Genomic DNA, 20844 nt, shown 5'->3' on the forward strand with positions numbered 1-20844 from the left:
AATAGCGATTACATTGTTTCAGCCAGATTACTAAAGCTAGAATGGCCTGGAACATAGAAACTAAAAATATGGCATCCCCCGACCAGCTGAATAAGTGGCGCCATCTAGCGCGGCCATAGTGAACCAGACAATCACAACATTATGGTTGCAGAAACATTGTGCATTCTACGTCTGGCGCAGAACCGCGCAGCGACGTTATCACAAATGAATAACCTTTTTTATTCATTTTCACTCCAAAAACATTACGCGTAAGCCAACATGTCCATGACTGTGGTTGCACGAAGTGTCTGAAGATGTCGACACTATCGTTTCAGTGACCTTGTATATTTCACTTTTTTGCGTATACCAGGATACTGTACATGATAAAGAAAGTATCGTGATTTTGCCGCAATGGTGATTCATTCCTATTTAAGATAAACGCAGTTTAAATGCAGTTAGCATCACCACATACGGTTTGTGAAAACGTAAAGGCATACATGTTTACTTATGAGGAGCTCAAAATGTTGGAAGAGGCGCGTTCCGGTAAGCCGGTAAACGCAAACTGGCATCCGGTAACACGTTAACGTAAAAAAGTATACGTGCCAGCTAAAAGTTACAAAGAGTTACACGTTACACCGTTGCTCTGTCGTCGCGCTTGTTGGACTACGACCGGCTGTCTGGATTGCTTGGCATCGACGGTGCCGGCTTCAGTCGCAAGGGTGGCGCATACTAAAAAGCTTTTTTGTCTCGTGTTGATAACTGTCATATTATTTTAAAAAGATTTGTTGAGATTAGTTTACTTTATGTCACTTTGCATGTTTAATTTAACATTTTTATTCGTAAAAATGATTAAATAATACTTACGCGACAAGACGCTATGGCGCTGCATGCACGTGTGACCTTCGTGCGGCTTGCGTTTACGTGCGCGCCTCTATAAGGCATTCCAGTTGGGTATGCGTTGGGTACTGTTACAAAGCAGTAACGAAGTCCTTGGGTCGGCTGCCCCCAAGCGTGCCTTCCCGTCACCTCGGACATTCTTTTGTGGGGTGCGGGTTGTCACCTGCACCGGCTGTATTTGTCTCGGCTGTGCGCTTCGCCTGCGGGGCAGTGGCTACGGGCGGGCCCCTCTGGAATGTGCGGAAGGCCAGTTGTGTGCTACAGGAGCGACTGCCGTGAATTTCTCCTCCGTGGTCGCCTCCGAGTCCCCGCGCGTGTGCCACGTGCGTCTGCCACGTGCGTGAAGGGATACTCGTCTCGTGTTGTGCTCTCCATGAGTGGTTAGTTTCCCGAAGTGACATTCCACCGCTATCTTCGGAACTGCACGGCGAGGCAGCGGGAGCAGCCCGCCAGAAGGGAACAGGAGAGAGTCGCGAGAAGAGTCGTCGTTCGGACGTTACTGTCCAACATGTTGCAAATAAACGTCTTGTCAAGTTTTCCTCTACGCCTGTCCCTCTGCCTCAGCTCTCTAGAGTTCTGAACGTCCCCGTGGCTTGCGGAATGACGACCACCACCCAGCTCCACGCTATCTACTGGGTCCGCTGCGGTCACCGACGCGGCTCGTAACAGTACGCAACGCCACGCGCCCCCAAGCGCGCAGCGCCACAAGAGCTTGGGTACCCAGAACTAAAACTCTCTATTTGCAGTGTAACATGTAGATTGGGGGGGGGGGGGGGGGCTTTTTTTTATCTTCTTCGCATTCTCGACCACGGACAACGTTGACGCTTCGTTCAAAACCAACGACGCTGACGCCGACATCGGACCTCCTGCATATTGGGCTCTTTGAACCTGTGTCGGTAAAATCTCAAGTCGATTGTTTCAAAGTGCGTACGATCAAATATCGGCCAAGTGCGCAAACAACTCGCACAGAGTTATTCAAGAAAGCTATTTGCAAACGCAACAGATCAATTTAATATTAATTTTCATTGTTGCAGCGAGTTCTTTATATTGAAACGAAATCCACCCTACAACAGCAGGAGGTGGGCATGTTCTATTTTTTTATGATGCGGTTGCACGTTGTATGTACCTAATTTTTGTGTGAAAGGCAGGTTTCAGGCCACGTGAGCTTCACAAATCAGCTGTTGCTGAAGGTGTGTTAGATATTTCTAAATGTATAACTCAGAAACAAACACGAAGTATTAATAAAGATCCTCTTGTCCAGAAGCCTAAGATGTACGGGGGCCGTCAAAAGGTCACAAGCCACTATCCTATGTATTCTTACGAAAGCGTTGCCTGGGAATTTTCGGACGGCACCTTCTTTGGCCATCATTTGTAATGCATACTAAACTTTTTTTGTATATACAGAAATCACCGAAGAAAGTCCCAGTAACTCTTCTCCTTTCCCAGCATGATATTCGCAACATAATATTCCCAGATATCTACCATAAACTGTATTTCCAAGCACACTTATGCAGACGTCAAATTTCTTGTTCACAAGTCATTTGTTTCATTAAGACGTAGTCACGGAAAAAAGCGAAAGATATCGGGTTTTGAAGCTTCAGCACAGAAGGTTCAGCATAGATCGCGAGTTCCCGACATCATTAAAATGTGAAATCGGCCACCGGGGAGAAACAAGTGCTGGTATGCCCCAGTATGCGGCAAACGCAAAGCTATGCAGTTACAAGCTCACGTGGCTCACCATGTTTTCTTTTCTTCTTTTTCGTGATATCTAAAAGCAAACTGTGTATAGATACGCCCGTGCAATTATATCTCACGCATCTGTTTCGCATGAGCCATTCTCTCGTATAGATGTGTGCCTTTGCTCTCTCTCAGCGTGTGTGTGTGTGTAGCGGGGGGGGGGGGGGGGGGGCAGTTACCAAGTTGTTACAGTAATCGGTTATTAAATTTTGACAGTGCTTGTGTGCTCTAAACTTACTCATCGACTGCCTTTCAGGCGAAAGCCCTAAATGGTTCCTGTGAAGCAATACGCGCCGAAAAGCCGGCGTGAGGCAAAAAAGCACACACACACACACACGCGCGCGAAAGAAATGTGACTGATGTTCCTGTTTAGGAATCTGTATAACGCGACAGTGAAACGTGCCTTCACAGATGCAGTTGAGCATTTATTGTGCAGTGTTTTTCCGTAAAGGCGAAGGAATGAACGCTACAGCCACGAATTGTATAATATCAAGCGAAGAACAGCAATCAACTTGAAGCAGCGCGCACCTCAAGCAGTAATGACGCACGAAATGAGCATACACAGGACGAGCCCAGACTAACAACTGTCGCTGCTCGATATTACAAGTGCGCTGCCCAAACACAAAGAAAGACGCATGAAACCCACGTGCAAGTATACGCAGAACAAGTGCGAACCGTCACAACTCTTATTTTATTGTTTTCTTTGTATGTGATCAGCGCGCTCCTCTTGTAAACGCGGCCGCGAGCTAAGCGACCCTCGTGTAATGATTGATATGTGGGGTTTAACGTCCCAAAACCACCATATGATTATGAGAGACGCCGTAGTGGAGGGCTCCGGAAATTTCGACCACCTGGGGTTCTTTAACGTGCACCAAAATCTGAGCACACGGGCCTACAACATTTCCGCCTCCATCGGAAATGCAGCCGCCGCAGCCGGGATACGAACCCGCGACCTGCGGGTCAGCATCCGAGTACCTTAGCCACTAGACCACCGCGGCGGGCAAGCGACCCTCGTGTACTCTTTTATCAGTTGTAAATTCAAGGCAAACTTGCGGGAGAAAGATCGCGAGATAAGCACGCACGTACGAGCGACCACGCCCCATTGAGGTGCGCTCGCGACGCAGCACGCGGGATGCTCTTCGCGCCATCTCGATACTGAGAACGAAAACAAGCTGGAGTTACTGAGCACTGAGGACTGCCAACGGTATATGGTGTATATAAAGAGCTTGGTCTTAGTAAGCTTAAATATCTCTCTGTAGTAGAGTGGTTTCGTACCGCGTGCGGGACTGTCTACCGTCCTTCATTGCTCTCTTTTTTTGTGTCGCAATGAAAAGCATGCCATGTGAAGTGTCTAACCTTGCAGTGGTTTCTCTGGAAAGTGACTAGATATCTTTGAAACAGAAATGTTCTGTCCGCATTATGTCTTCTTCCATCAATTGGATGAATGCCCACAACACTGGTCGGTGCCGGTGAACGTAGAAAACCGAAACCCACGCGCGCAGTTTTTGCAGGCTTCATCAAGTTGTTTAATAATAAAACAAATACCTTAGTAGCTGTTTTAGGCATGCACACACTCTTTTTGTTGTTCTAATGAGCACGGTGGACATGTGGTCGCGTTTCTTCGCCGTTTGCAGGCAGGCATGCAGGCAGAGAGAGAGAATAAAACATTTATTTGCGACCGAGGAAGGAGTGTCGGTGGGCTCCTTAGTCCGGGATCCCATTGGCACGGGCCGCTGTCCTCGCTCGTCTCACGAAGGCCTCTTGGGTCTTCGGATCCGAGATGGACTGAGCTGCCTCCCACCCTACAGTGTTGTGCTGTGCTCTGGGCTGTAGAGGTGGATTGTGTAGGCAAGCGAACACACTGCCGACAGCGCCACCGGGCGTCTATTAGAACACGTGAGAGAAAAAAAAACAGAAATTTGTTTCTGGCGCAATCTAAAACTTCCTCAAGTGCATAGAATACAATTTCAAGATAAACGTGTTTGTTTTTAGGCAAAATAAGTCTACCTGCCAAGATTTTTTGTCCTACTAATAGATTGTCAAGATTGACCGGATTCGCTGTTAGGTGACGTCAGTGGTCACTTTTTATCGACTTTCCACATCAAGTTAAAATTATAATTACTTTTTTTCCGGCACGAAAGCATGCACTTTGCTCGGATGTGATGAACAATCTTTTCATTTGCGCCACAATAAAAAAAATTTCTGACCAATAGACAGTCCCTTTAAAGTTTCGACGCAAACGACGCCACTTTTTCTTCTCGTTTTTTTTTTCTTTGCAATATGCTAATATATACTTGACAACGTCATATCCGCGACGGCAATACGTCAGTGGAGCCGTGAGTGATGGCGCCAGCTGCGCAGTAACTTCGTCTTGCAGAGTTCACATAACTAAAAAAGATTTTTTCAAAAATACAGAGGGACTGGAAAATTAAAAAGACGAGTTCACGTGAAATGAACTCCGTAGTCTAGGACACGTGTCATCAGCGCGTTCACTTCATTTTAATCATGTCCCTCTCTAAACCACAAACAGACGCTCGCGTGATTTTCTCTGTGCCTTTCTACAATCCACAGCATCCGCCATGATTCCACCTTCCCGACTGGGTGGCGTCACGAGCAACAGACGCTGTCAATGAGCGAACAAGAACTTTTTTTTTTGCTAAAAGTACAGTGCATGTAAAATATAGCCAAATTGAACGCACGCTCCTCGAGTTTTCACCCTGGACGCTGCGGAAGGGCATTCGGAGAGGTGGACAGAGGAGCCGACGAACGCAGCGAAGCGAAAAGCGAAACGAGTGAACGCGTGTTACTCCACCAGGGTTCGCTGCAGTCGCGTGTACAACAGCTAGACCACAACTTTCAACAACTGGGTTGTTTGAGGTACCTATAATAGATTTACTGTATAAGGTTCCTTCATACGTAAACATGAGGGCCCGTTAAGCAGCGCCTCGGCCATATAATTTATTGATTAGAGCGAGTCAATTATTGAACGTTAAACGCCTACATATTGCATACATCAGAATAGCCACATCGAATGTATTTGCCCTTCGTGTAGTCTGAGGTGATGCATGAAGTGCCGAGTGAGTTTTATTTTAGCGTATCGTTGGCAACTCAGTGCTAAACAAAAAAAAAAAACTCGATGGACTATTCGATGTGTGCAGCAACATGCCTTGATATATAGGTACCTGAGTACTTACAGCGCTAAGAAGCAGGGACAAAGAAGACACAAACAACACAGACTTGCGTCGACTTGCTTTTCAATAAATATTAGTTGTAAGTGAGCGCAAGCCTGCGTCGTTTCTGTCTTCTTTATCATCGTTTCTTACCACTGCAAGTACTCAGTATATATCAGAACTCAGCGTGGCCCTACTGTATCAGAACAGAGAAGGAAATGCTTCGCACGCAGTGCCACGTCCATCAAAAATATAGCTCTACCTACGTGTTTAAAGTGCGGAACACTTCAGACACACTGCTTGTTGTCTATTCGTGCATGTCATGCGGCGTCATCACGCTCGCAGTGAAGTGCTCAATACAGGCCGCAATAAAGTTGTCAATTCTCAAAACCGGACCAAAAAGAACGAGCAAGACCTAAAACTTCATAATGAACGAAAATAATCACGAAATAATCGAAATAGTTACCTACATTCGCTAAGAAAACGTTCCAGAAATCTGCGGCACTCACAGTTTGCGAAACTCTCTAACTAGATGCTATACTCGTGCCGGATAGATAGATAGATAGATAGATAGATAGATAGATAGATAGATAGATAGATAGATAGATAGATAGATAGATAGATAGATAGATAGATAGATAGATAGATAGATAGATAGATAGATAGATAGATAGATAGATAGATAGATAGATAGATAGATAGATAGATAGATAGATATGTGGGGTTTAACGTCCCAAAACCACCATATGATTATGAGAGACGCCGTAGTGGAGGGCTCCGGAAATTTCGACCACCTGAGGTTCTTTAACGTGCACCCAAATCTGAGCCCGCGGGCCTACAACATTTCCGCCTCTATCGGAAATGCAGCCGCCGCAGCCGGGATTCGAACCCGCGACCTGCGGGTCAGCAGCCGAGTACCTTAGCCACTAGACCACCGCGACGGGGCTATACCCGTGCCGGAGAAAACCTGCAAGCTTGCCTCAAATATTGGGGCCAACGACACTTTGGTACAAAGTGCAGTGGGAACTCAACGCCCGGGGTTTGCTGGGCACTCGTGCTACTTACTCTACGTGCTTCTTCGTGTTTTACAGTATAGTTGAGCGGCCATATTTCAGCTGTTGGAGAAAAAAAAGGAAGAAAAACCAAGAACAAAAGACGATTGACGAGAATCGTGGTCTCTATTAGTAGAAAAATCGGCTCGTGTGCAGTACTTCTTTCGGTGGTGTTTGGCATCGACGAATCTACTTCGCCTGCGCGAAGACAAATGTTCCCGATTTCATACTTAGTGAGGTGTGTTTAGAAAAAGTGGGTAAGTATACTAAGTAAACTCTACTATGGGAGAGCATAAAGCCGACCCGTTGGCATAACATCTACATGACACCTCCTGTGTCACAGCATATCCACGGAGTGAATGATGATGATAGGGGGTGAAGGGTCCATCCATCCGTCCATCTGCCTGTCTGCATATCCGTCTTTCTGTATGTCTGCCCATCCCTCCATACGTTCATCTAGTGAACCCTGTAAGTACCACTACCTCGCATCTTTTCATAATATATTCATCATATACAAGTACCGCCATCCAGTGGACATTCCAAGGACTAAAATGAGCGGTGGCTACTACATACAGGTGACACACGACCAACACATTAATGAGCTTAGTCCCTAAACGTGGTTAAGGATTTCGAGTACTCGGTACTCTACCATGGTGGTAGGTTTCCGCTTGGTACGCTTAGGCCGCGTTCACACTGAGCATTCCGGTCGCTGAAATTGCTCCGAATACGGTTCGGCGGCGGCGAGATTCGCCGAAAGGGCCCTCTGCACGCCGATATCTCTCGGACCAATTTTTGCGGCGTCTGCCGCCGAATCGGTCACCGCGGACCAATAGGAGCGCTAGTCAAGGAATTTTGAAAAATGGCGGCCAAGCCCTACTCACTTGTTATGCCGCAGTGCACGTAATTGAATGTTGAAACCAACGAGTGTTTAACCTACTCTGTGCCTACTTCGCCTCCGTATTTCGTGAAAGAGGTGACCGAGCTTGCTGTTGGCATGACCGAGCTTGTTGCGGTCTTGCAGAGCAGAACGAACCCACCAACGCCGCTGGCGTCGGTGATTTTTCTGCTCTTCGTGCATTACGAGACAGCCACTTGCCAGCAAAGTAAGCAGTACTGTCTTTTCTTGCTTCTTGCGTACGAGAATCGTCGAAGTATACACCACCGGATAGCGTAGTAGCATTTGCGAGCCACGACAACAACCGAGTGACAGCGCATCCATTCCGCGTTCGGCCCGTAGTAGATGGCATATTCGGCGGCGCGGTGCGCGTCCAGTGCGAACGACGCTGCGTTTCGGCGGCAGGGGAATTTCGGTCGCTGTAAAAAGCGGATGTTTCAGTGTGGACTAGGCATTATGGAGCCGAGCTACCACGGGACCGCTCATGAGTGCCACGTACGCCGATCTCCTGAAATCTTCGGCATATTAGCAAACTTGCTTCCTCTTTTCTCTGCAAGGATTACTGTCGCTGTAACTGGGGAACGGGTTGAAGAGGCATGCCGAATAAAAACATTTGTTTTTTTTTTACCAAAGTTTCTAGCGATTATCATAAGGACGGTATTTACCAAATATCGTATCCCATCTGATGGTCAATATCCGGTATGCAATCAGTTCTGATCTCTCCGACACGAATCATCGCACAAGGGCTGTTAACCAGTGACTCTAGCCAACGCTGCCCTATAGTTCAGCCGTTTCAAAAATGAGTGGTTGGCCGCAATATCTAATGTAGTCTCCACCTGGCGGCTACCCTAGAGTTTCTTCAAATTACCTAGAGTGGACTCTGGCGCTGCAATCGTTCAACGACAGTGAGGATGATGAGTAGTACACAGATTCGCCTAGTCTTCGTACTTGTAGGCATCTAATCGCACTTATTGTTCCGTCCATTGCTGTGTTTCAGTTATGTTTTGAAGGAAACAATAAACCCTGCTGAACTTCGTGACTCAATTTGAAATGGTAAGCCTAGAAGATTAAGGTGGTGAAGCGCAACTGCTGAACATTTGCCGATTGTTGTTTCATGACAAAGTAGCTTCAAGCCACGCGAAGCCAAAAGGTACGTGAAGTATGAAGACTAGGCAAGTATCCGTGTACTACCCATTATTCCCATGCTCGCTGAAGCGCCATGCGTTGCAGCTCCCATAGACACTAGTGCCAGAGTTCCCTCGAGTGTGTTTATAGGAAACTCTATGGCGGCTACTGACAGAAGCACGCCTAGTGTGCCATGTCGTCCGAGATTGCCCTCCAGCAGGTTTGTCTTCAGCCGTCCCAATAGCACGGAGCGAGCATAATTCTAAAGATGGGCATGGTCGACTACTCTTTCACACCGTAGCGCTCACCACTAAGGCATCGTGCTTGAGGATGGTTAGCAAGGGAAATGTAGGAAGTCATGAAGACAGCGCGTAAGTTTCTACAACTTTTTTCTTCACAAGGATACTTTTCTCTTCGCTTTCCTTTTTTATATTTCCCTTTCTCCCTCTCCTTAGTGCAGCGCAGCTTTCTCCCATTTTATTTTTTCAACTTTTTTTTCACAAGGATACTTTTCTCTTCGCTTTCCTTTTTTATATTTCCCTTTCTCCCTCTCCTTAGTGCAGCGCAGCTTTCTCCCATTTTATTTTTTCACTCTCTGTCTTGGAGGAGGCGAGGAAAAAATGGTTTAGTACTGCTATATTATTTTCCACTGAATTGTAAATGACAACTAAAGAGCTCAGCAGTAACAACCGTACTTCATAGCGAACAAAAACATAAGTGTACATGTCGGTGGGCGGCTATGCTTTAGGCTAAGTAACTTAAATTTCTGTCTTGATTTAGACAGTATGCAATTACAGTGTGTGCATGAGGTAACGTTGCATGTAGGCCATTTAATCAAACATTAACACAAACAATATGTCATGTCTATCTTGCATAATACCGCCTCAACATGACCTAATATGCAGGACCTAGGACCAAAGCTGGGGGTACAAAGCTTGCATACTGCTCCTCAATGAACTTGAACGGATCCCCGTACTAATAGGCGCTTAGATGCTCGTAATCATGACCATTAAGATTTCTTCAACTAGTTCGTTAAACAGGTGCACGGGAAAAAGTAAGTAGTGGTGTGCAAAACGTAGTAACCATAGCAACGTTAAGTGTATCCTAACGTACGTAGTAAAAACGTCAAAAAAGTTAGTAAGTGCCCCAGAAAGTTGGAAACAGCTCCGGCTTTTTGCTTGTGGTTACAAGCTTTTTACTAAAAGTGAACATTTAAGGTACAGTCATTCGGTTGTGAATATGCATGAATAATTCGTTAGGATACAGTACAAGTATTCAGAACATTTCAACCCCAGCATAAACTGTACGGAGAAAGCACTGAACACACCCAGCCGAAGAAAAAAACACAGCATATCCATGGAGTGAATGATGATGAGTGGGGCGAAGCATCCGTCCGTCTGTCTGCCTGTCCGTCTGTCTGTTCATCCTTGCGTCTGTCCGTGTATCTGTCCATCCGTTCATCTGTCAATCAATCCGTCCGTCCATTCGTCTGTTCGTCCGTTTGTCTGACCATCTGTTCATCCGGCCATCTGTCTGTCCATCTGCCCATCTGTCCAACCGTCCGTCCGCCCGTCTGCCCGTTCGTCTGTGTGTCTGTCCATCCGTCTGTCTGACCTTTTGCCCATCCGTTCGTCTGTCTGTCCGTACGTCTGCCCATCCATCTGCCCATCCGTTCGTTCGTCTGTCCGTCTGTCTGTCCGTCTGTCTGTCCATCCATCTGTCTCTCCGTCCATCTGCCCATCTGTTCGTCCGTCTGTCTGTCGGTTCGTCCGTCCGTCCATCTGTCTGTGTCTGTCTGTCTGTCTGTCCGTCCGACTATCCGTTTGTCTGTCTGTCCGTTTGTTTGTCCGTCTGTCTGTCTGTCTGTCTGTGGATGTGCTGTGCTGAGTACATCGTAGGGATGGACTGCCCTAGATCATAAGGAGCTTCGCCCCTCAAAAAGACGAAAGAAGTGCGCTTTAAATGCACTGAGAAACGACCAAAAGTGCAAGACATGGTCATCCCCGGCCAATATAGAGGCCGGGTGGGAGCATAGAGGGAGTCGTATCCCTCGCTACACGAGACAGCCTCCTTTTAGCCGCGTGTAGTGATACGTAGTCGCGCGATCAGGGGATGCGTGTGGAACGTATGCAACGACACTAAAAGCTCGAAGTGCGCAGAAACGAGAGTCGAGAGTGGAACATCAAGAGAGTCGGCGTTGTGTGTACTTAGACAAAATGGGGAGGGTCGGGAATGGCGTTTTCCTAAAGCGTCCCTGAAGAGAATGCGAAAAACAAGAGGAAATGTAAGAGAAACCGGTGCGATAAAACAAGTAAAAACCAAACTGAACTGATGAGAGATGTAAAAGAGCATGGGGCCGGAGGTAAGAAAATAGGGGATTGGGAAATACGCGAAATGGGAGAAGCTGAGTAAAAAAGGCTGAAGGAGAGGAAACTGGTAGAGAAAGCAAACGCAAGCAAGCGCCGGGAAAGCCGAACGAGCGTAGAAAAGAATTTGCCAGTCAACTCGGAAATAATAGGCGTAGAGAACATAGACGAGAAAACTGCTCCTGTAAAGTAAAAAAAAAAGTTTCACGGTAGACGACCCAGCAAGTGTTGTACATGTGAACAGAATTTACGATAAAATTAACGCTTTAAAAACATTTCGGGAATGGAATCGCCAACAAAGGCAAGAGTATGAACTTCTTTTTTTTTCCTTCCTGCACTAAAAGACGGCAGCAAAGAGCAGGGCTGCTGGGTAAAAAAATAAACAAAGAAAGAAACGAAGCAAATAAGAGATTAGAAGAACGCATGTAAGGACAGCCAGTTTAGTGGAGTGAGCCTTGGGAAATTGAGGAGGAAAACAAAAGGAAATCGCTAGCCTAGAGAACATTGGAAAGAAAGCCCGAATAGAGCCAAGAAAAGAAAAAAACAGAATACGAGTGCGTAAAAACAATATGACGAGACAGAAGGTATTAAGGAATATGGAGAACGCACAGAATCGCTGTGCTACTAGGGAGGAGGGCAAAAAGGCTGCGGGAGCTAAAGAAAAGGAACGCGGAAAAAAAAAGGCAAAGCTGCAGGTGCTCCCAATCCAACCAGAGTAAGAAGAGAGAAAGAGGAAATGAAAGAGAGCAAGGGGGTTGCACCATTTGCCGGGTGGCCTGGCGCCGTGTTCCGGGCGAGTGGAGCATGAAACCCCGATTGTTTCCACGCACGATGCGCTAGAGAAGAGTCGTCGTGCGCCCTGCACTGCATGCTTCGGCGATGTCCCGTTGTTTGCTGTTTGGCGCCGTTTGTTTCCTGCCCGTCGGTTCTCCGGAACGACGTGTTTGTGTGCAAGGGGTCGGTGCGTTTCGTGGCGTTCGCGTAGATGGATATCTGTACGAGCGTTCGTGCTGTGAACGCTCGGAAGCGTGCGTGCACGCGTATCGATGAGTGGCGGATCACAGCTACGCCGTCTACCATTCCGCGTACCTTGCTTGCTCCTTCGCGAAGTACGAGATTCCTTTTTTTTTTTCTTTTCTTCCTTCACCCGTAGTTTGTGGGCAGGCAGACAAGTAAATGGTATCGTGGCACGCTATAAGAAACGAGTGGCCCAAACGCTCGTTCGTAGCCTTCGTTCTCAACAAGGTTCGGGTGCCCAGCTTCGCCTTTCGTGAAGCCCCACAATGAAATATGCCCTTTCGCGCTTTCCTTCAGACTAACACAGGTTCTACAGTCCTATAGATAGGTCAACGTTTTGACAAAACGTTTTCACAGAGTTTCGAAAAAAATCTACAAGACATGCGAAGAACGACTGTTAATACCTTCTCCTCGGCATGACTTTCGCCCCGCCGCGGTGGTCTAATGGCTAAGGTACTCAGCTGCTTATCCGCAGGTCGAAAGATCAAATCCCGGCCGGCGGCAGCTGCATTTTAGATAGAGGCGGAAATGCTGTAAGCCCGTGTGCTCAGATTTGGGTGCACGTTGAAGAACCCTAGGTGGTCAAAATTTCCGGAGTCCTTTACTACGGCAGCTCCCATAATCATATGGTTGTTTCGAGACGTTAAACCCCACATATCAGTTAATCGACTTGACTTTCCTTGCATTGGCAGAGTCGGTGGGCCTCACCTTTCTTTCCGCTCGTAATCATTCTCATCAATTATTTATGCTGTAGATATCAAACTCAACACCAATATCAATTATCAGTGGTGTAAAGCTGTGCCGTTTAAAAACGTCATTGTAAAACCTGCGAGTAAAACGCTACTACTGATGTGATAAAACTTCCCGTCTGTGTTTTTACCCGAGAAGCTTTTCCTCGAGATATCCTAAGATTCTTTCTTTGTTTTTGTGTTTGCTTGTTGTTGTTGTTGTTGTTTTTTTCAAGAGATACAAACGTGCTGTCCGGCCAAGTCATAAATCCGCACGCTGTTTAATGCCCCCAATCTATGTAATGCTGGCCACGTGTCCAGCCAACGTAATCCCAGTCACCATGAAGCTAATAACATACCGCAAAACTAAAGCGTACTTTCTAAACAAGAAGACAGGAACTTAAAGAAGAAGAGCGGAGACAACGGGGACATCACAGAAAAAAAAAAATGACACCGAACAAACGCACCAAGTGACGCTGGGATTTCGGGAAAGCGTACAGGAACGCCGTGGCAGGAACAATTTATCTGAGCGGATGAAGGAAAATCTCATTTAGCGCGCCACTGCTGCCGACAGAAAAGCGTGTCTTTATCCCCTTCGTCGCGTCGTTTACCGCAACGCCAACGTGACGCCCGGTCTGCGCCTTCGCGAAGACAGGCAGGGAGCAGCGTACGGCCTCTGGGCTGGGCATCGTGCTCTGTCAAGTCTTTCACCCCCGGCCAGGACGTAGCGCTTTAAAAAGAAAAAAAAGAAAACGACAAGCAAAATCCTGTGCCTTGCCTCATCTTGTTATGTTTCGGGTTTCTGGCTTATTGGCCTCTCGCTGTGCCGTGTTCAGTGGTCACCCATAGACGGAATTGATTTCGAGGTACGCGTTTACTGCTGTCCACGATCCGCGATGTTGAAAAGCATCCAGCGTCGAAGTGTTCTGTCAGCCGGAAGAAAGAAATTAAAGAGAGTGAGGGGTCGTAGTGCTCTCCTTATTCTATATTTGTCTCGCGAGAAAAACGACATTTCCTTTACATTTTCTTTCAGAAAAAAAATTAAAATCATATTGTAATAACATTTCTGTTAAGCTTTTACTTTTGTTTCAAGCTATCCAGTTTTGTCCAATAGTGTATCTGCTATTGTCGAAGGGATGCTTCGTGGTACAGATGGTCGATCCAACTTGAACGAAGAGAATCGCTGGGGGAGGGTAAACGAAAATCAAGAGAAGATAGAAAAATTGACACAGTGCAAGTTGGAGGGAATGTTTCATGTCGACGTACCAATTAGAAGGGGAATCAAAAGTACGCATTCATCGGTAGTGAAAACAAAAATTAGAGCTGTGCAGTATGTTCCTCCAGCTTGAGCGCGCGTTGGTGGTAACACTAAGTGCGTCATCGGACTGCGTTGAGCAGGCATGCACGTTCGGTACTCGTCGGTATGCATTGGCAAACGCTGCGGCCAGGTACGCGTACGTGTACTTGCCCGTACCTGAGCATGTACATACGTGTGGAAACAGGAACGGTTAGGCATCGAAGCTCACTCGCCACCACGCTGCGTGCCCTCCCTGTCAGTGGCGTCGATGTGTTTCTGCATTGCGTCCCATATCGCGTAGGAATGCAGGGACATGAGTAGGCAGACACGTTGACGAAATAAGCGCATGACACCTCCGCAGCAATTTGTTGGTCTGTTACCGAAACAGCCACATTGAAGCAACAACATGGTGAGATGCGAAGCTTGCGATGTCACATCATGCTGGAGCCAGGTTGTGCTACATGATGTCGCGTGCAAATTATCGACAGCCACTGGCATGTACATCAAGTGACGTTTGCTTAATCCACGTACAGTTCCGTCAGTCATCCATTCTTACCGAGTGGAATATTGGAGCTTTAAAGAAATGCGAAAAGTGACCGTCAGCGTCAACACGAGTGCTGCGAAACATGATGCGATAACCACCCCCTACCCTACGACTTCATCATGTCGTCACAAGTCGTCAATTTTTCTGACGTCACAACGAGACCTCACATGATGACGTCATGATACAACGTAATTGCTGGGCCAAAGGTAGGTCGATCTCGGAGGCAATGCGACAATGCGTGTGGTGCAAAAAGCTTTAAGAGAGGGGGAGAAGGTAATCGATAACATCGACCATAACGAAGTTCACTATGGAAGCTGTTTGAGCCTGTCGGTTTAACTTGGTTTGACTTTGTTCATTTGTTTAATCAATTGTTTTGATTGTTGGCTTTCTTGGCTTCTTTGTTGGATTGTTGACTTGTGGGTTTGGGCTTCTTGGCTACTCTTATGCGCTTTAACCCTGTGTCATGACTTGAAAAATTGACCACGTATCTGCGTACTTCACTACAAATGTCGTCTACGGTATTATTCTGCTGCCCAACCCTCGGTTCTGCACACGAGCTGGTGCAAAACAAAGGGTTCTGCACCAGCTCGTCTTCAAGGGTCACTGCCAGGTGGCAGCACCATATCGTCGACAGAGCGCTTTTTCGTGCATAGCATCGCATTCTCAGTCCAGCGTAAAAAACGCCCGCTTTTTCGTACATAGCGCCATATATTCAGCGCAACGCAAGAAACTCTGGGGTCTTTCGAAAAACATATCTATGTATTTTCTAGTAAAAGGACACACCACCTAGTACGTACGTAGTGATGTTGCTCTGCAAATATGGGTAATATTACACTTTTGATCGACAATGTCCACAAGTATGAACACAGTCACCACTTCAAGATGGATAAGCGTTGAGCGAGTGGTTAAACTTTGACAGGGTAACTGAATCATGTGACTGACATACAGATATATAGACAGACAGACAAAAAATTTGATTGATTTGTGGAGTGTAAAGTCCCAAAACCACCATAATATTATGAGAGACGCCGTAGTGGAGGGCTCAGGAAATTTCGACCGCCTGTTGTTCTTTAACGTGCACCCAAATCTGAGTACACGGGCCTACAACATTTCCGCCTCCATCGGAAATGCAGCCGCCACAGCCAGACAGACAAAAATTTCAGCGTTCAAGTATCGCAAGAAATAATAGATTCCGCCAAGGGAGTGACATGTACATAAAGCCAATAGGGACGGAAAATGGATGCCATGATAGCGCCGTCTCGATTCTAGCGGCAGTTGCACAAAGATTCGAAAATGGCTATTTTACTGACAATTGCAAAAAGCTTTAATTATCTTATGCACTCGAATTGCTTTTTTGAACAAACAACTAAGAATATTGGTTGTGTAATTTATAGCTGCGTATAAAGCGAAAGGGGTTTCAAAGCACAAGTGCATTTTGATATGGCAGCTGGCCGTTCGCATAGCAGACGACACCGTCGTCGTCTGCTTCTCCGTCATGGCTGTCCCCCGCTTGTTGTAGCAGATCCCTGTCTCAATTTCTCTCGTTTCCACATAGTACAATGCAGCGAACTACTTACTAATGCTCACTAGTATCTTGTATACTTACTTTAGTGAGTGGTGCGGCATACAGGCCGAGCGAAACAACAACGCTGATCACACAAACTTGCAGCAATAAATTGTTTTATTGCAAGTCAACCCATGTTTACAAGAAATAAAGGCCACATAAGTAACGTTTTAGCATGTACAGCAGTGAACAATATGCATGCATCACATATCATGTACGTACGTACTACGCATAGCCCCAACGCAGATGCCCGGAGCACAGAAGCTGTCCAGCGCTGACTGATATATCCATCGCACTCCACGAAAACTTCACTCAAGTAAGTAAAGGTAGTACCGCTAAAGTTCCTGCACTTCTTTGGCTGAAGATGTCATAACACCTCATTGAGAGTATTCGGCAAACTTTCTGTAAATAATATCACCGTATCCACCTGCGCTGTCAGCTAAAGTAAGTCACTTTCCAATCTTCCGCGCATTCGCACTATTCATGCTTATAAATGCTTAAAATTAAATGTGAAGCAGTTTCTGTTGCGTACCATTCTCAAGTCTTGCAAAGAAATCGTCAAAAAAGGCTTAGATGGCGTTTCATTTGCCGTCGCCGGTGATGCGCTGTCATCGTTTCGATGGTGACGACGCTTTACGGCGCGGCCGCGAAGTTAACAACATGCCATGCCCCTGATTCCACCTTCAACTCGTCTTAGACAAAATGCAGAAGTAACCATGCGAATCTTTTGAGTTCATGTGTATAGGTCCTGGTAGCATAAAGCGAAAATGTTGTGAAGACTGCTCTAAAAATAATAACTTTTCTTCGTTTCCCTGCTAACTTTTGCTAACGTTTGTGTGCATCTGCTCCACGAACGCAACAAGTACACAATAATATTCTGTTTTGTCACTATAACAGATTACAAAGGTAGAGGCGGCAAGAAATAAAGGGGCTACACTTAAGGTGTCTATGCGCAATGCACTTGGGTGACCCCCTCTACTTTGAGGTGTTCACCGCAAGCATATCGCTGGTCATTCCTGATCGAGACGGGTTGTGTAATCACCACCCACGGGACGGCTCTATACTTTCCCATAGTACAGTACCTAGTACTCTAAATCGTTAACCACTTTTTCTAAACACATCCCTCCTTTGTTCATCTTGATGGCCGGTCGTACCTTTTCGGGCTTTTATGCGGGACTTCCACAATAGAGTGCGAACTCTAAATCGTCGAACATTTCTAAACACACCTGTGAGAGTATTTCAGTGCTGTAGCTTGCATCGTGTCTTTGTTCTCTTGTTTGTACTCGCCTGAAGTGCCGTTACTAGTATACAATAAACTTCCCTGTTTCTTCCTCACCAAATTTGTATAAGGAATGGTCCACACTTGACGTTACCCTATCGAACAAGTATGGTTGTGTTCGTGAACTCGTTGAGGGCGTAATTTTAAATGTGAATGCATTTCTCGGGCTATGTAAGCCATCCGGCGTTGTCCGCGAGGGTGTCCACGCGCCGGCAGGTGTTATCCGCTCTCACTCCCTCTCCCATAGCAACAGCTGTGAGCGCGCGCACTTATCCTCGCTCATAGCAACTGGAGCAAGTGGTTCGAGATAGTGTAGGAAAGGGTAGGTGCAATGCTCCACCACCCTTATCTCACCATTCGCTCTCTCTCCTCCCTGCGCCCCACTTTCCCGGCCCCTCACACCTCGCTCTCGACCATTCGCTGGCTACGCGCCTCTCAGGAACCTCCCGAAATGTGTGTTCGAGACGCCGCTGTGAAACGCCAGGGGACTCGCTCACTGGATTTCGTGCCGACCGGTTGTGCCACCACGATATCCGACGACAGCGCAGCTCTGGCCGACTGGGCTCGCCCTACGCCATCTCTTGACGCTGACAAGAGCTCTCGTCGAGTGGTGCCCCGTCCTCGGACTCTTGCGACCGTGTCCATCTCTCCTATCTTCTCCTTACTTCCGTCATTCGCTGTCCCTGCGCCTCGCTCTTTTCTTCCTCTCTCTCTATCTCTTTACCTTTTAATCCTATCCTTTTAATCTCTCTTTCACCCCCCCCCCTCGTGAGCTACTGTTGAGGTGTCCTCCCCCAGAGAGACAGTTACGGGGCTCACTTTTCTCTTCTTTTCATTTAAAATCACTCCCCCCCCCCCTAAGAAACGCCAACGCTGAGCCGAGAACGCTGTTTGTTTTGTTCGCTTTATAGTATTTAACCGTGAACGCTAGCTACTAGAACTGGAAACGCACACGGCGTTTCTCGCGACAGAAAAACGCCACGTGCGGCGAATGGCGCTATTGGTAGCTAGGAATAAAAAAAAACATTATTCTAACATTGGGTTCTCACGTGCGAGTCTTCGTTATGGACGCTACGTGATGCATGCACTCACGATTCCCAACAGGGAGGAGGGGGAATTTTTAGGGGCGGAGCTATTTAACGCGTGGGTCGTGCGTCTCCTGTATGTAGTAGCCACCTATCGTACTAGTCCTTAAAATGTCCGCTGCATGGCAGTACTTGTATATGATGAATATGTGATGAAAACATGCGAGATGGCGGTACTTGGAGTGTTCACAAGATGGACGGATGGACAGCCATACAGACAGACGGGCGTACATACATACATATCCACACACACACACACACACACACACAACATACATACATACATACATACATACATACATACATACATACATACATACATACATACATACATACATACATACATACATACATACATACATACATACATACATACATACATACATACATACATACATACATACATACATACATACATACATACATACATACATACATACATACATACATACATACATACGTACATACATACATTGAGGAGCGGCACGTGTGCGCTCATTTGAATTGAGGAGGAAATCCACACACACTAATTATATGAAACAATAGTTGTTTCTGACAAAATAACCTCATAGCAAAAAAACAGCGTCCCCAGCGTGATGCCAGTACGTTTTTTTGGCACTGGTACACACTGGAGACACTGGTACACGCTGGTATAAAATGGCACTTCGCTGGGTGCACTGGGAAAAAGCTGTGTTGCACTGGTAGGGGCGCTGGCTTAACAGTTGTGATGCTGGTGCACACTGCGAAGCGCTGGAAGAGCTGGAATTTTCACTGGCAAGCGCATGTGAATGCTGGAGCACGCACTGTTCTTGCCATTGCAGCGTGCACATTATTGTAGCGTGTGCCGTGGTATGTTTCGGTGTCGTTGAATATAAAACGCTTATTTCAATGGCACGGAGATATGCTAGCCTAACAGATACCGAGCATACGCAATTTTTGCGGCGCACGTACGAATCGCAGCAATTAAAATACACCTTTTTTGCATATGCCCCCACGTATACCGGCGATATTTGCATCAGCCGTGTATTTCTGTAACGATCCCAAGTTGCAGTGTTTATAAGCCTGGAACTGGACGCCACTCCTAACAAAAACAGAAAATTGTTTTTGCCGCCTAGTTGACGTAACGTAAATGAGCTCTCTCGATCGCTTGGCAAGGTTTCCCAGTGGAGGCGAGAGAAAAAGCGATCGTTCGATTCCACCACACCGCGTGAATGTATGCCTGGCCATGCTTATCTTTTGACTTACTTCAGGTAACATTAAGCAATGTTACGAAGCTCAAATCCAGAAGCTTCAACCATACCAAATCACCTCGTCGATAGCAGTCTTTCCCATTGCCCGGCCCAGCGAGCATTAAGCCTATGGTGCCAGCCACGTGGGTGGATATGTTACCGGCGCTTCTTGCTTCGTGTACACACAATTTTAAAGTGTGAAAATAACTGTAACGTATAGTTTACATATTGTTGAACATAAGCCAACTATTTTGCCTTGTGTCGATGTTCGCACAAGGAGCGCTGACGATCGATGCGACGTGCTTTCAGCTACGCAGGCTGTCACCGAAAGCTGCCGGCTGCACTTAGCCGGTACTTTTCTGACTGATATGTAGCAACACGCAATTTCCAGTTGGTAATTTGGTACGCCTTCGTGAACTGACTCCCTGGCGTACGTTTTCAGTGGATTGCAATAGTGTTTGTTTGGCCATTTTTTTATTGTTGGTGTTTATATAACTGCATATATCTGTATACACTGGCACGCCCGGTGTATACTGCCAGCGGAGGCCAGAACAACGGCTGTCGCTCGGTATCATCACTCCGCAAATGCATGTCTGGCAATGACTGGCCTTCTACTTACTTCAGGTACAGTTTAGGTAACAGTTAGAAATGTTGCGAAGCTCAAATGCAGAAACTGCAAACAGCTGCTTCGAGAGCGGCCTTACCCAGTGCCCCGTCCAAGCGAGGCCATCGTGCCGGCCGCTTCAGTGTACATGCTGCCGGCGCTTTTTGCTTTCAATTGGCACAATTCTAAATTGTAATAATGACTGTAAAGTACAGTTTAGACATCCGTGAGTCTAAATCAATCATTTCTTCGCGTGTGCGGTGCTCGCACAAGGAC

The 20844-nt window shown here is 46.7% G+C and overlaps 1 long non-coding RNA gene across 1 annotated transcript in view; it reads right to left on the bottom strand.

Moving 5' to 3' along the window:
- Nucleotides 1-4266: 4266 nt before the first annotated feature.
- LOC142817306 (uncharacterized) overlaps nt 4267-20844 on the bottom strand; it is a 61866-nt gene continuing 45288 nt past the window's right edge. The window contains exon 2 of the long non-coding RNA XR_012895163.1: nt 4267-4497. This is a non-coding gene — a long non-coding RNA (uncharacterized LOC142817306). The remainder of the gene's footprint in view (nt 4498-20844) is intronic.

This window comes from Rhipicephalus microplus, chromosome 5 (assembly GCF_043290135.1).
Source record: "Rhipicephalus microplus isolate Deutch F79 chromosome 5, USDA_Rmic, whole genome shotgun sequence".
Classification (NCBI taxonomy): Eukaryota; Metazoa; Arthropoda; class Arachnida; order Ixodida; family Ixodidae; genus Rhipicephalus; species Rhipicephalus microplus.